We start from the raw sequence: 12855 nt of genomic DNA, 5'->3' as shown, positions 1-12855 counted from the left end.
GACCTGACACTTACTCCCTTTTTATTTTGTGGTTTACTGTGATTTTTATGGCCCAAATCCTGAAGTCACTGCTCAGTTCTTAGTCAGTCTTCACTTCATTAAAATTCTCATTGACATCATCTGACTAAGTAGGGACTTCAAGATTTGGCCTTGTGTTTTCAAAGCCCTTCTTACTTACTTGGGCTCCAGTTCTGCAAAGACTTATGTATGTACTTAACTTTATGCCTTAGGAGTAATCCTACTGAGTCATTGGAACTACTCATGTAAATAAAGTTAAGCACATACATAAGCCTTTGGATTGTGGCCGACTTTTGTTTCCTTTAGCAGTACAGTTTATATAGCAATTATTGCAAAACATTTCAAATAATAGAGTAAAATAAATAATTACATGTATTAAGTCATTGAAGCTAATGTTATGCGGATCTGATAGTTCGTGATTTTTTTTTTACTCTGTATAGTATTCACAGTGTTGTCACTTGCCCGAGTTTATTGGGAGTCTTCTGATGTTTGGTGTTTTTCTTAAAGCCCTGTCTCCAGGATTCATATGATTATGTGAAAATCATTTTTTAAAAAGCATGTTTCTATCCTTCACAGTAGTAGAGCAAAGCTTAAAAATGTAAACCATAAAAGACTAGAACATCAGAAGACAAATAAAAGAACCCTAAAGTTGTTTTTTAAAATTGTCTGATTTTTTTAAGCCAATGACAAAATTTGGGGAGCTGGCTTAGGATTTCTGAATACTTGGTGTTGGCAGTGTTGAATTTGCTACTATTTATTGCATGTGTTTTGAGTCTGCTTGCTTCTGTACCTGCAGTTTAGTAAAAGTTCAATCATGGAAAATGTTCCTGTGGGGTTTCAATGGAATCAGACAGAAGGACAAAAAGAGGTATCTTCAGAAAGATACTTGTGATGTGCTTGAAGCAGTCTGCATCATGCTTTGAGGACTGAAAGCACCTCTGGGGCATATGTACCTTATCACCACAAGATCTCCTCTAGGCCATGGCTTTAAGTATCTGAGATGCCCATCACCTGCAGCAGAGGCCACCAATTCCCACGCACCCCTCATCTAACACATAGTCGTGCAGAAAGTGCAGCCTGAATGATTTTGGAGGCTGGGGTGCCAGGAGGTTCCCATCCCTGAGCAGCAGCTCTGCAACAAGCTCACATGCCGCCCCCCCCCCCCCCCCATGGGACCAGGACCCTGTGAAGACAGTGGAGTTACCCTGTGTATAACCAGCTCTGTCCGAAGCCTCTTGAAATGAGTGGGAGTATTTTCGTTGTCTTTAATGGGCTGTGTATAGAAACAAAGGACCTCATTCTAGACTCTAGGAGTAAAGTGCATTCTATGGGGCACTGGTTTACTATTGTAACAGGAAGGTCTCACATGACCTCATGAATAAGCAACACCTCCTACAGCACCAAACTTTTTCTGAGAAGCTTCCCACCCAATTACTAAATGTAAACCTGCTTCGCTTACAAGGGCTGAAAATATCAGGTCGTATGGTCACAAAAGCAAGGCACTTCTGACTTCAGTAAGAATTTTGGATGTGCACAGAACACAGACCGGACTGGTTCCCACATGGTTATGGAACTGCAGTAAAGTGGAACAATTTTCAGTTTGTGTGATTGGAAGATATCTAGATCCATATTATAAGACTGTCCTACGTAAATGAGGAAAAGCTGAGGTGTCTTTATTATTCTTTTGTTCCAATCTTCATTTCTATGGGGAATTTGCCAATGCACTATCACTGTCTCCCTTTTAAACAAACAAAACAAAATGGTAATGGCTGTTGTTCAATTTTTCTACAGCAAATTACAGTGGATCAGCATATTTGATTTGGGAGAAATGTAGTAACAGCTTCCCAAATTGAGCTTGAGCACTAGTGGAAGGCAGGTACTAGATTCCCTTTCTGAATATTAGGTACATCTGGAAAGGAAAAGTCAATTTCTACTTTCATGGCTCAGAAGTGGAAATCCTCCTGTACTGCATCTGAAGCTGCCCACGTCCGCCTCCCCTCCCTTACTTTTCATTTTAACTTCTCGTGGGATCCACATACTTCCCTTGCTAAGCTTCAGATAGAGAGGTGCACTGTCCATTTAGTCCACCAGTTCCTTCTTTGGGGGCTGCCAGGCGAGGTCACACCAGCATCCCTAATCCAATCTGGGGAAGTCTTCTGAGGGTGATATCTGGGCCAAAGCCTTCTACTCCTTGCGCATACTTGTTCCCCATTCACTGTACCACCCCCTTCTAGCAGCCAGCTCTCCAGTCACAGCAAGCTGCGGTGCATGGAGTCTCACAGCTTCCCCACTCCCTCCCCTTCCCTTTCCTGTTGATAGCGGCCAAGGGAATGCTGGGTAATGTAGTTCCTTCCCTGCTCCAGGGCCCGCACTATAGGCAGGAAGCTGGCCAAGAAACTACAGTTCCAAGGGCCGCTTGGGTTCTCAGCTCCCATGCTGGATCCCTGCTGCTCTGAAGCTCCATTTCTGCAGTGCTGCGAGACGGGAGGAAGTGAGTGTAATGGGCCCCTTCTAAGCTTGGGCCCAGTGCTATGGCACCATTGGCACCATGGTAAATCCGGTACTGCCAAAACCCAGGGATGGCAGCTTTCCCTGGACTCTGATGCCTCAGCAGGCCCACGTTCTGTGATACTACATCCAGTGTGGGTTTTAACCACTACAAAGTTGCAGAGTTGAAAGGCAGTAGAGACCCCCAAAGCAGTTCACAGACAATTGTGCAATCTAGGCAGACAAGTGTTCCATGTGGGAAGTCTGATGTTAAAGTGGGAGGGGAGGGGAGACGGTTGATATCAGCTGCAACAAAATGACCCAGGTTTTTTGGTCTGCTAAGGTTACTTTGAGCTATGTAAGTGGCTAGAGAAAACCAGTGGGGAATTACTCCATGCAGAGGTACTCTTTGTTGGTGTAAAGTTGTGGAAGGCAGCAGAGCAATCCCCAGCTATCCTGGCCACTCACTGTAGAGATGTTTCAGAGTAGCAGCCGTGTTAGTCTGTATCCGCAAAAAGAAAAGAAGTACTTGTGGCACCTTAGAGACTAACAAATTTATTTGAGCATAAGCTTTTATGAGCTATAAGATTATAATTTAGAGACGCTCCCTCAAAAGGGACAGTTTTATGAACATAGGAATTTGGAGATGTACCCTGAAGGCGTGGGTTGGGAACACACATGGCTGTGTACAGCAGTTACCACAGTAGCTCTCTAGTTTGTTTTATTAAAGGTTTATTCCTTTCTCATTCACTGGTATTTAATGAACCCCAAGATCGTGACACTCACCCTCGATATAAAAGAAAGAAGGAGTTGTGTTAGAGCATGGCAGAGCAGAGCTCCACTACACCTCTTCTGCCATTGGCAGAGGCAGAGCTGTCCCTAGGTCACGGCAAATTGGGGCGATGGCTCGGACTCTGCACTTTGGGGGGCCCTGCAGGCCAGCCTGATTGGCCGGCGCACATGGGCGGCACATGAACCACTGACTGGGAGAGGCTAGCAGCCCCAGCCTCTTCCCTTCCACCCGAGGAAGAGCGCACTGGGAGGAAGAACACACAGCGCCACCGCTGCAGCCTCCGCAGCCCCAGGAAGGTGGGCAGCGTGGGTGGGGGCCAGAGTGTGGTTGGGGCCACACCTGGTTGTTTGGGATGGCACCGCCTCCCCTGCCCGCCGCCCGGCGTGGTCAGTCCCGGAAGTGATACATTCATCACTTCCATCCTGGGCCCCGCCCCCCCAGGGACGGCCCTGGGTGTAGGGTCCCTAATTATGTTAGTGGTATAAGTTAGGGTTGCCCCTATGCAACCTTAACTTGCACTGGATCCAGGCAGCCAGGGAGCCAGCCTGCAGCTGCCCCTCTCCACTGTGTCCAAGCACAGCTACCACTTTCAAGTACCACTTTTGTGAGACATCTTGAGTGAGCAGCTCATGATCCTGAGCTGAAGAACATACGCAAGGAATATTTGAAGCTGTTTCCTAGTAGGAGAAGTCAGAACGAAGGATGCTATGCAGTCTGTGAACTTTGCCTCAACAATGAACCCTGGTGTCCCTCTAATTTCACTGCATCTGTTATCGTATAACAGAATGTATGCAGTCTTAAAGTGCAGGAAATTGTGGAAGACCTTGTGAATAAACCACTTTCCGTTGCAGCAAATGCCTCAGACCAGAAGGAAGTCAAATTGTCCTGTAACTTCACACTATTTTTCATCTCAAGGACATAATGTCAAGCTTTTGGAAGTTACAAACTTGCTGGGTGAAACAGCTGAATTGATTTCCAACGTTCTGAAAAGTGTTTTGAGCAAGAAGGTATTGAATTTGTCAAACTTGGTAGCTCTCTCTGCCGACAATGAAAATGTCAGGTATGGTGGCACAAGTCAAACTGGCTCAAATAACATTTGCACAAATGTAACGAGAGCAAAAGGATCTTTTTATTACACTAAGCTCCATGACACATAACTGCTAGAAGAGAGCCAGGCATGCTGGTGAGTGCCAGCCTAGGAGAAGGAAGCAATTGCATCCAAGATTGCAAGTCACATTTTTCTGGTCCTACTTGTGTCATAAATCCTTCAAGGACCTTTGTGACTTTGTGAATATCAATTACACCTCTCTGCCCACACAGTCAACAACTCACTGGTTTATATTGTTGCTGTGACAGGGTCAGGCCAGATGGCTACAGGAGAATGGTGGAAGGTAGATAGATTAAGCCGATCCCTTTTCACTGCATAAAATGACAGGGACTATTCCAGAACAATCAGGAACCTGCTAGAACGAATTAAGGCAAGCAGGCTAATTAGGACACCTGGTTAGGGAGAGGCACGTAAGGAGCTGGGAGTGAGAGAACATGCTGCTGGAGGACTGAGGAATACAAACGCCATCAGGCTTCAGGAAGAAGGTCCTGCAGTGAGAACAAAGAAGGTGCTGGGGGGAGGTCATGGGGAAGTAGCCCAGGGAGTTGTAGTTGTCACACAACTGTTACAGGAGACATTGTAGGCAGCTGCGATCCACAGGGCCCTGGGCTGGAACCTGGAATAGAAGGTGGGCACATGTTCCCCCCATCCCCCTAACTCCCTATTGGACACAAGAGGAGTTGACCTGGGCTGTGAGTCATATCAGAGGGGAAGGTCTCTGGCCTGTGCCCGACCCACTGGGTGGGACAACAGAGACTGCGGGGATTGTTCTCCTCCCTTTCCCTCATGCTGGCCAGTGATGAGGTTCGCTGAGTGAACGGCAGGTTTGAGCCAGTGTCAAAAGTGGCCAAACTGAGGGCTTCTGTGAACCTCTGAGGCAAGCAAAATCGGCTGGAAAGTGCAGTACCCACCAAGGCAGAGGAGGAACTTCGTCACGCTGCCAGTAATTGAATGACTGCTGCTTTGGCCAGCTTTGAAATACCATTTCTTGTTCTCTGAAGGAATGCCATATATATTGCAACAGTTCCATTAAGCAGTGAAATTGATCTTGTCTTTCTTTAAAGCCCATTATCCTTATTCAAAAAAGCCAAACCAGTTTTTGAAAAAGGCTGAACTATCTCACCAGACTTCATGTGAGAGATGAAAACAATAAGCACTAAGTTTGAAGAATGGATCCCCTTCAGAATTTCTTAGCAGAATCATGCAAAACTGCATGATTTGATGAAGTCAACCAAGATGGAGCAAATGTGGAATTTTACACTGTAGCCATTAACTACTTTTTTAAAAGGTTCATCTACTATTGAACATTTTGATATTGTCACAGTTTCAAGCTAACTGCACCTTTTACCCCCCCCCCCCCCGCACCCATTGCCCAGTTACTTCTCAGGTCTCCAGCCATCACCTGTCTCTGAGTAGGGACTCTTGTCCCATTTCCTTTTGACCAGGGAGTTTTAAGGCTGCACAGCTCCCTGCCTTATACTGTGATATCCCCTGCAAGCCAGTCTGCCTATTGGCCAGAATCGAGGGCTGGGAACAGTGTATGCCAGCAGTTACAAGTTACCATAGTGCTCTTTCTAAGCAAGCACATTTATTCTTCAGATTTATAGAGAAAATGTAATAAAAACAATAAACAGTTTTAAACTCACTAAACATACCAGGAGCCACCCACCAGTTTTATGGGGCCCTACTAGGCCAAAGTCTTTCCAACCTTCTGCACAGGGTGGGGTTCCCCCTGTGTGTCCTGTCCCTTTAAATGTTAGGGGGTCTGTACTCTCCTCCCTACCCAGTGCAAAGCCTGCCTTTTCTGTTAGTTTCAGATTTGCAGCTTGGACAGTTGTGTTTCTGTCTCTTTCTCTGCTGACTCCAGAAAGATAACATTTGGTGACGAGGAATTTATATCCCACAAGTGTCCAGTGCTCACGTTGTCTGACCAAGGAGAAGAAAAAGGAAGCAAATGGTACTATGAAAAAGGGAACAAAGTTCACCTAGAGACACAGGCAGTGGCAGGCAGACTCATGCTGCATTTTGCTTCTGGGACAGCATATGCCATCTAGCTAGAGTGGGGGAAGTAGGCAAATAAAGAGAGAACACAGGATAAGTGTACTGCCGTAACTGGTGGCACTATTCAAACAGAAGCTGTGAAGAGAAAACTAGCAGCCATATTGACTGACCAAGTGCAAGCAAAGTGGCTGAGGTAAGATCTTTTATTGGGCCAACTTCTGTGGATGAGAGCGACAAGCTTTCAAGCTATACAGAGCTCTTCTTCAGGTCACATGTGCAAACAGGCAGACCAACAGCTTTAGCCTGAACTGAGGGCCTGTATCCAGTAGAGGGAGTCCAAGTACAGCCAAAGGAGTGTACAAGCACACAGGGAGCAGAGGGCAATCAGATGCAGATAGTGCACAGTAAAGGAGTTGGGGAGAATTTCTTGTGGAAAAGGTGCCCAGGAAGTGTGAAGCCCAACAGGAGATCAATGATATGGCAAGTTTTGTGGGCAATGTTGGTGAGTTTGATGAAAACTGTGAACAAAGGGTGGTGTATCACAAATATTTTGAGCAATTTGTAACCTGTGACACCATTCCAAAAGGACAAAAAGTTTCAACCTCGCGGAGAGCGTTTGGTCCAACCTTGCGGACAGCGTTCGGTCCAAATGAAGACTGCTGTATAACCTATTGTTTCCAATTGTGCCTGGAACTGCCATTTACACAGCAGTTACTGCAGCAATTCAGGAATATTTTTCTCCTACCCCTATCGATTGCAGTACAACAATTTCAGTTCCATCTGCAACATCAAGGAAATGGAGAGTCAGTAGCACAGTTTGTTGCTGCTTTAAGGAATTTGTCAAAGCGTTGTCACTTTGGACAAACATTAAATAACGACATGCATGACTAATTAGTCTCCAGATTACACAGTGACCAGGTTCAGAAGAAATTATTGACTATATCAGTTCTTACATCAAGAAGGCTGTTGAAGTAGTATTGTAATGGAGATGGCAGAAAAGGATTCTCTGGAATTCAGTGTGAACTGAGAAGTTCACCACCTGCATCAGCGAGACAGAAAACCAAGGAAACATTAGGAATTCCTGTTTGGCCATTGTGGGCAAACTACGTACTGTGAGAAGGACTGCTAGGCACATCAGGTTATTTTTAAAAAGTGTCAGAAGAAAGGACGCATCATGATGACCTGTCATACTGTTCAATGACTACCAACACAGAGTAACCATACATCCAAGAAGACATCTATGAAGATTGAACCTATGAAAGGATCATCAGGAATTCATAATGTGGAAAAAGTCAAAAGCTCTAGTCATACTGACCAAGACCTAGCAGTACACATGTTATTGGAAGCTGGAGTCAGACATGGCATCTGGGTCCTTGACTGAAGGAATTCCTACAAGAATGGAGCTTGATACTGGAGCTGCTATTTAATAGATTCCTGCATCTACCTATCACCAAACACTGTCACAAGTTCTGCTGAAAAAACCCTCCATGGTTTTGAAGGCATATACCAAAAACAAACTAGTTCCAAAAAGGGATACTCCAGGTGAAAGTTCAAGTAGATGGACAATCTAAACTGGGAGGAGTGGTAGATACGCTGGAGGGGAGGGATAGGATACAGAAGGACCTAGACCAATTGGAAGATTGGGCCAAAAGGAATCTGATGAGGTTCAATAAGGATAAGTGCAGGGTCCTGCACTTAGGACGGAAGAACCCAATGCACAGCTACAGACTAGGGACCGAATGGCTAGGCAGCAGTTCTGCGGAAAAGGACCTAGGGGTGACAGTGGACGAGAAGCTGGATATGAGTCAGCAGTGTGCCCTTGTTGCCAAGAAGGCCAATGGCATTTTGGGATGTATAAGTAGGGGCATAGCGAGCAGATCGAGGGACGTGATCGTTCCCCTCTATTCGACATTGGTGAGGCCTCATCTGGAGTACTGTGTCCAGTTTTGGGCCCCACACTTCAAGAAGGATGTGGATAAATTGGAGAGAGTCCAGCGAAGGGCAACAAAAATGATTAGGGGACTGGAACACATGAGTTATGAGGAGAGGCTGAGGGAGCTGGGATTGTTTAGCCTGCAGAAGAGAAGAATGAGGGGGGATTTGATAGCTGCTTTCAACTACCTGAAAGGGGGTTCCAAAGAGGATGGCTCTAGACTGTTCTCAATGGTAGCAGATGACAGAACGAGGAGTAATGGTCTCAAGTTGCAGTGGGGGAGGTTTAGATTGGATATTAGGAAAAACTTTTTCACTAAGAGGGTGGTGAAACACTGGAATGCGTTACCTAGGGAGGTGGTAGAATCTCCTTCCTTAGAGGTTTTTAAGGTCAGGCTTGACAAAGCCCTGGCTGGGATGATTTAACTGGGAATTGGTCCTGCTTTGAGCAGGGGGTTGGACTAGATGACCTTCTGGGGTCCCTTCCAACCCTGATATTCTATGATTCTATGATTCTATGAATCCATTTGTGATTGAAGAAAAGTATCCACCATTAATCGGCATATCTTGTTTGAGAAGCTCAAGGTGAATTGGACCAAGATTAAGGGGACTGTGAATGCACCTTGAAATCTTCAAGAAACACTGGACAGAGAATGTGTCACAATTACTTTCATTCTTAGGACTCCTTAAGTGTTATGGTAAATGTTTTCCTAATCTGGCAACAGTATTGGCTTTACATTGGTTGTTACAAGCAAAGAAAAAACGGAAATGGACTAAAGAGAGTGATCATGCATTTAAAGAGGCAAAGAAACTGTCAATATCAGCCAAAGTTCTTATACACTTTGATGTTTCACTGCCATTGCAGTTGGCTTGTAATGCTTCACAATATGAAGTGGGTGCAATTTTTTGGCATGGAGAAACCAATTGCCTTCACTTCACACTCACTACACCTGAGAAGAAATATGTTTGAATAGACCAGGAAGCTCTTGGCACTGGATTCAAAATTCAAAAGTTCCATATCTAATATACATCTTACCTTGCTGATGGATCACCACCCATTAGTTTCAATTTTTGGACTGAAACATAAAATTCCGTCACTAGCTGCTGCTCATATGCAACAATGACATTGCTACTTTCAGTTCATTCCTACACTATTCAATTCTATAAAGGAACTTAGCTTGGCAATGCGGATGGGCTGTCATGCCTGCAATGCCTAAGCTCCCATCAACCCAAGAAAACTTCAGACAAAGTGTTTTAACTTAATTTGATGCATAGGTTACCCATCACTAGCACAGACATTAACAACAAAACTGCTAAAGATGTTGTGCTTTCTCTTGTGAAGGGAATGGTACTACAAGGTAGTGTTGGATCAAAAATGTCTCCAGTTTACTCAATTCATGTTATGTCAATATGAATTATCTGTGACTAATGGTTGCATCTAATGTGAATAGCGAGAGATCATTCTGAAATAACTTCAGTGTCAGGTTTTGAAAGCATTTCACCTCAATTCTGTCCTGAAGAATTTCAGAGATTCCTAGCTTCAAATGGAATTCAGCACATACGCATAGCTCCTTACCATCCTGCTACAAATGGACTAGTGGAACAATGTGTACAAACACTTAAGCATGCCTTCAAAGCTAACAAGTGTATTTTGAGTCATCAGCAGAAACTGGACGATTTATTGTTTGTCTACATGAACACACCACATAATACTATCCAGGAGTCACCTGCAACTCTTGTCTTGAAATGATCTTTGCCTACCTGTTGGGGCCTGCTACATCCTGATATTGCCTCACATGTAGCCAAATCCCAATACAAATTCCCCAAAGATATGAGACTCATCATCGTTCTTTTCAAGTCGGAGACTTAGTGTGGATTCACAGCTATGGTTGTGGAATGAAATGGGTACTGGAGAGCTTGTAAAATGCATGGGACCTGTTCAGTTTGTAGTAATATTTTCTGATGGTGTTTTATAGAATTGACATATGGACCAGTTTCAGTCTTGACTAGTATTGGAGTCCAGGGATGATCCAGTAGGACACTCTGTTCATCCAGCTGAACCTCCATTACTACTCCTAAGTTTGATGACTTGATGGAAGAAACTTTGGTACCAGAGCCAGCTGATTCCATACCAGATTCATCTGATTCCTTACCACTGACTGTTCCTGTTGTTCAGGACACTGCTGCACTACCATCACTATGTTATCCCCATAGAGTGAGAAAATCAGTTGTTCAGTTAGTGAGTTGCTATTCCAGGTTGGGGGTTCCATGACCACCACTCCCAAGAGAAGGAGGAGGGTGGTGGTGGTCGGGGACTCTCTACTCCGGGGGACTGAGTCATCTATCTGCCGCCCTGACCGGGAAAACAGAGAAGTCTGCTGCTTGCCAGGGGCTAAGATTCGCGATGTCACAGAGAGACTGCCGAGACTCATCAAGCCCTCGGATCGCTACCCCTTCCTGCTTCTCCATGTGGGCACCAATGATACTGCCAAGAATGACCTTGAGCGGATCACTGCGGACTACGTGGCTCTGGGAAGAAGGATAAAGGAGTTTGAGGCGCAAGTGGTGTTCTCGTCCATCCTCCCTGTGGAAGGAAAAGGCCTGGGTAGGGACCGTCGAATCGTGGAAGTCAACGAATGGCTACGCAGGTGGTGTCGGAGAGAAGGCTTTGGATTCTTTGACCATGGGATGGTGTTCCATGAAGGAGGAGTGCTGGGCAGAGACGGGCTCCACCTTACGAAGAGAGGGAAGAGTATCTTTGCGAGCAGGCTGGCTAACCTAGTGAGGAGGGCTTTAAACTAGGTTCATTGGGGGAAGGAGACCAAAGCCCTGAGGTAAGTGGGAAAGCGGGATACCGGGAGGAAGCACAGGCAGGAACGTCTGTGAGGGGAGGGCTCCTGCCTCATACTGAGAATGAGGAGCGATCAGCAGGTTATCTCAAGTGCTTATATACAAATGCACAAAGCCTTGGAAACAAGCAGGAAGAACTGGAGGTCCTGGTGATGTCAAGGAATTATGACGTGATTGGAATAACAGAGACTTGGTGGGATAACTCACATGACTGGAGTACTGTCATGGATGTTTATAAACTGTTCAGGAAGGACAGGCAGGGCAGAAAAGGTGGGGGAGTAGCACTGTATGTAAGGGAGCAGTACATATATGAGGTGAATTGAAAAATGCTATTTCTTTTATAATTTTTACAGTGCAAATATTTGTAATAAAAATAAGTATATAAAGTGAGCAGCATACACTTTGTATTCCATGTTGTAATTGAAATCAATATATTTGAAAATGTAGAAAACCACCCACAAATATTTAATAAATTTCAATTGGTATTCTATTGTTTAACAATGCGATTAAAATTATGAATAATCATGAATAATGTTTTTAATCTTGATTAATTCTTTAGTTAATCGTGTGGGTTAAGTGTGATTAATTGACAGCCCTAGTTCTTTTTAATATACTTAATGCACTGCCAGATCTGGCTGTTACCAGCTCAGGTAAGGTATATAGCTCATGACACCACCTCATGGCTAAAGTTATACTACAGTTTTAGCATTCCGTTATCCATGGGACCTTCCCTGACAGTTCTTTGATTTTGTTAAAGTCTGCTTTTTTGAAGTCCATTGTCCTTGTTCTGCTGCTCTTAATCTGAGTGCTCAAGAGACAATGGTCCTGTCCAAGAAGTGCTAAGGAGAGAGGAACAGCAACAGGATGGCAGTGTTTTAGGGAAAGGAAGGAGAAGCATTTTCACTGTTTTTCGACTCTGTCCTTAGGCTGCTGTAGTTGCAGGAGAGGAATGGGTCTTCATTTTACCCACAGTTTTTGATGTTCCACTGACATAATCCTGTCTTGTACACCCAAACAAGACACAACCCCCAAATTAGGACTCTTCAGGGACTAGCAATAAAGCCTCCCCACTGGAGCCCCTCACTGCTACACTCCTCAGGGTCCAGGACTGCAGGTGTTAAAGATCATCCTCCACTACAGTAGTACCAACACTTGTGGTACTGTTGAGTAAGCCACAAATCCCTACTCCCACCTACTAGCAGTCCATCACCACCAGATATCTTAGCTATCTGGATTCCACCAATGTCCATTGATTCTTTACAGCTTTGTCTTTTTACTGCCTGAGATTGATTTCCTTTGCCTTCCTCTGCTACTTTCTGATCCTTGTCATTACTCTACCCTCTCCCTCCTCTTCCCTGTCCCAGTCCCTCCACTTCTCATCATCTCTCTGTCCTTCCCCTCTTTGCCTCCCCAGCCTCCCTTTCTTACATCCCCTGTGACCTTCCTCATCCCCATCACCTCGGCTCTGCCCACCTGTCTGAACACATGCACAACCCTTAGGCCAAATGTTCAGTCAGTGGGAGCTGTATTGATGTTTCAACACCTTTGATAATCAGGTCACTGATATTTTGTGAATGAGCTTGAAGCCACTTTTCTGCCTCCCCATCTGCTTTCCTGGGAGCATATCAGGCCCATTCAACAAAACTCAGAACTCCATCAGGGCTTG

The sequence above is a fragment of the Lepidochelys kempii genome, chromosome 1 (genome assembly GCF_965140265.1).
Source record: "Lepidochelys kempii isolate rLepKem1 chromosome 1, rLepKem1.hap2, whole genome shotgun sequence".
In the NCBI taxonomy this organism is placed as follows: Eukaryota; Metazoa; Chordata; order Testudines; family Cheloniidae; genus Lepidochelys; species Lepidochelys kempii.
This window is presented reverse-complemented; position numbering follows the sequence as displayed.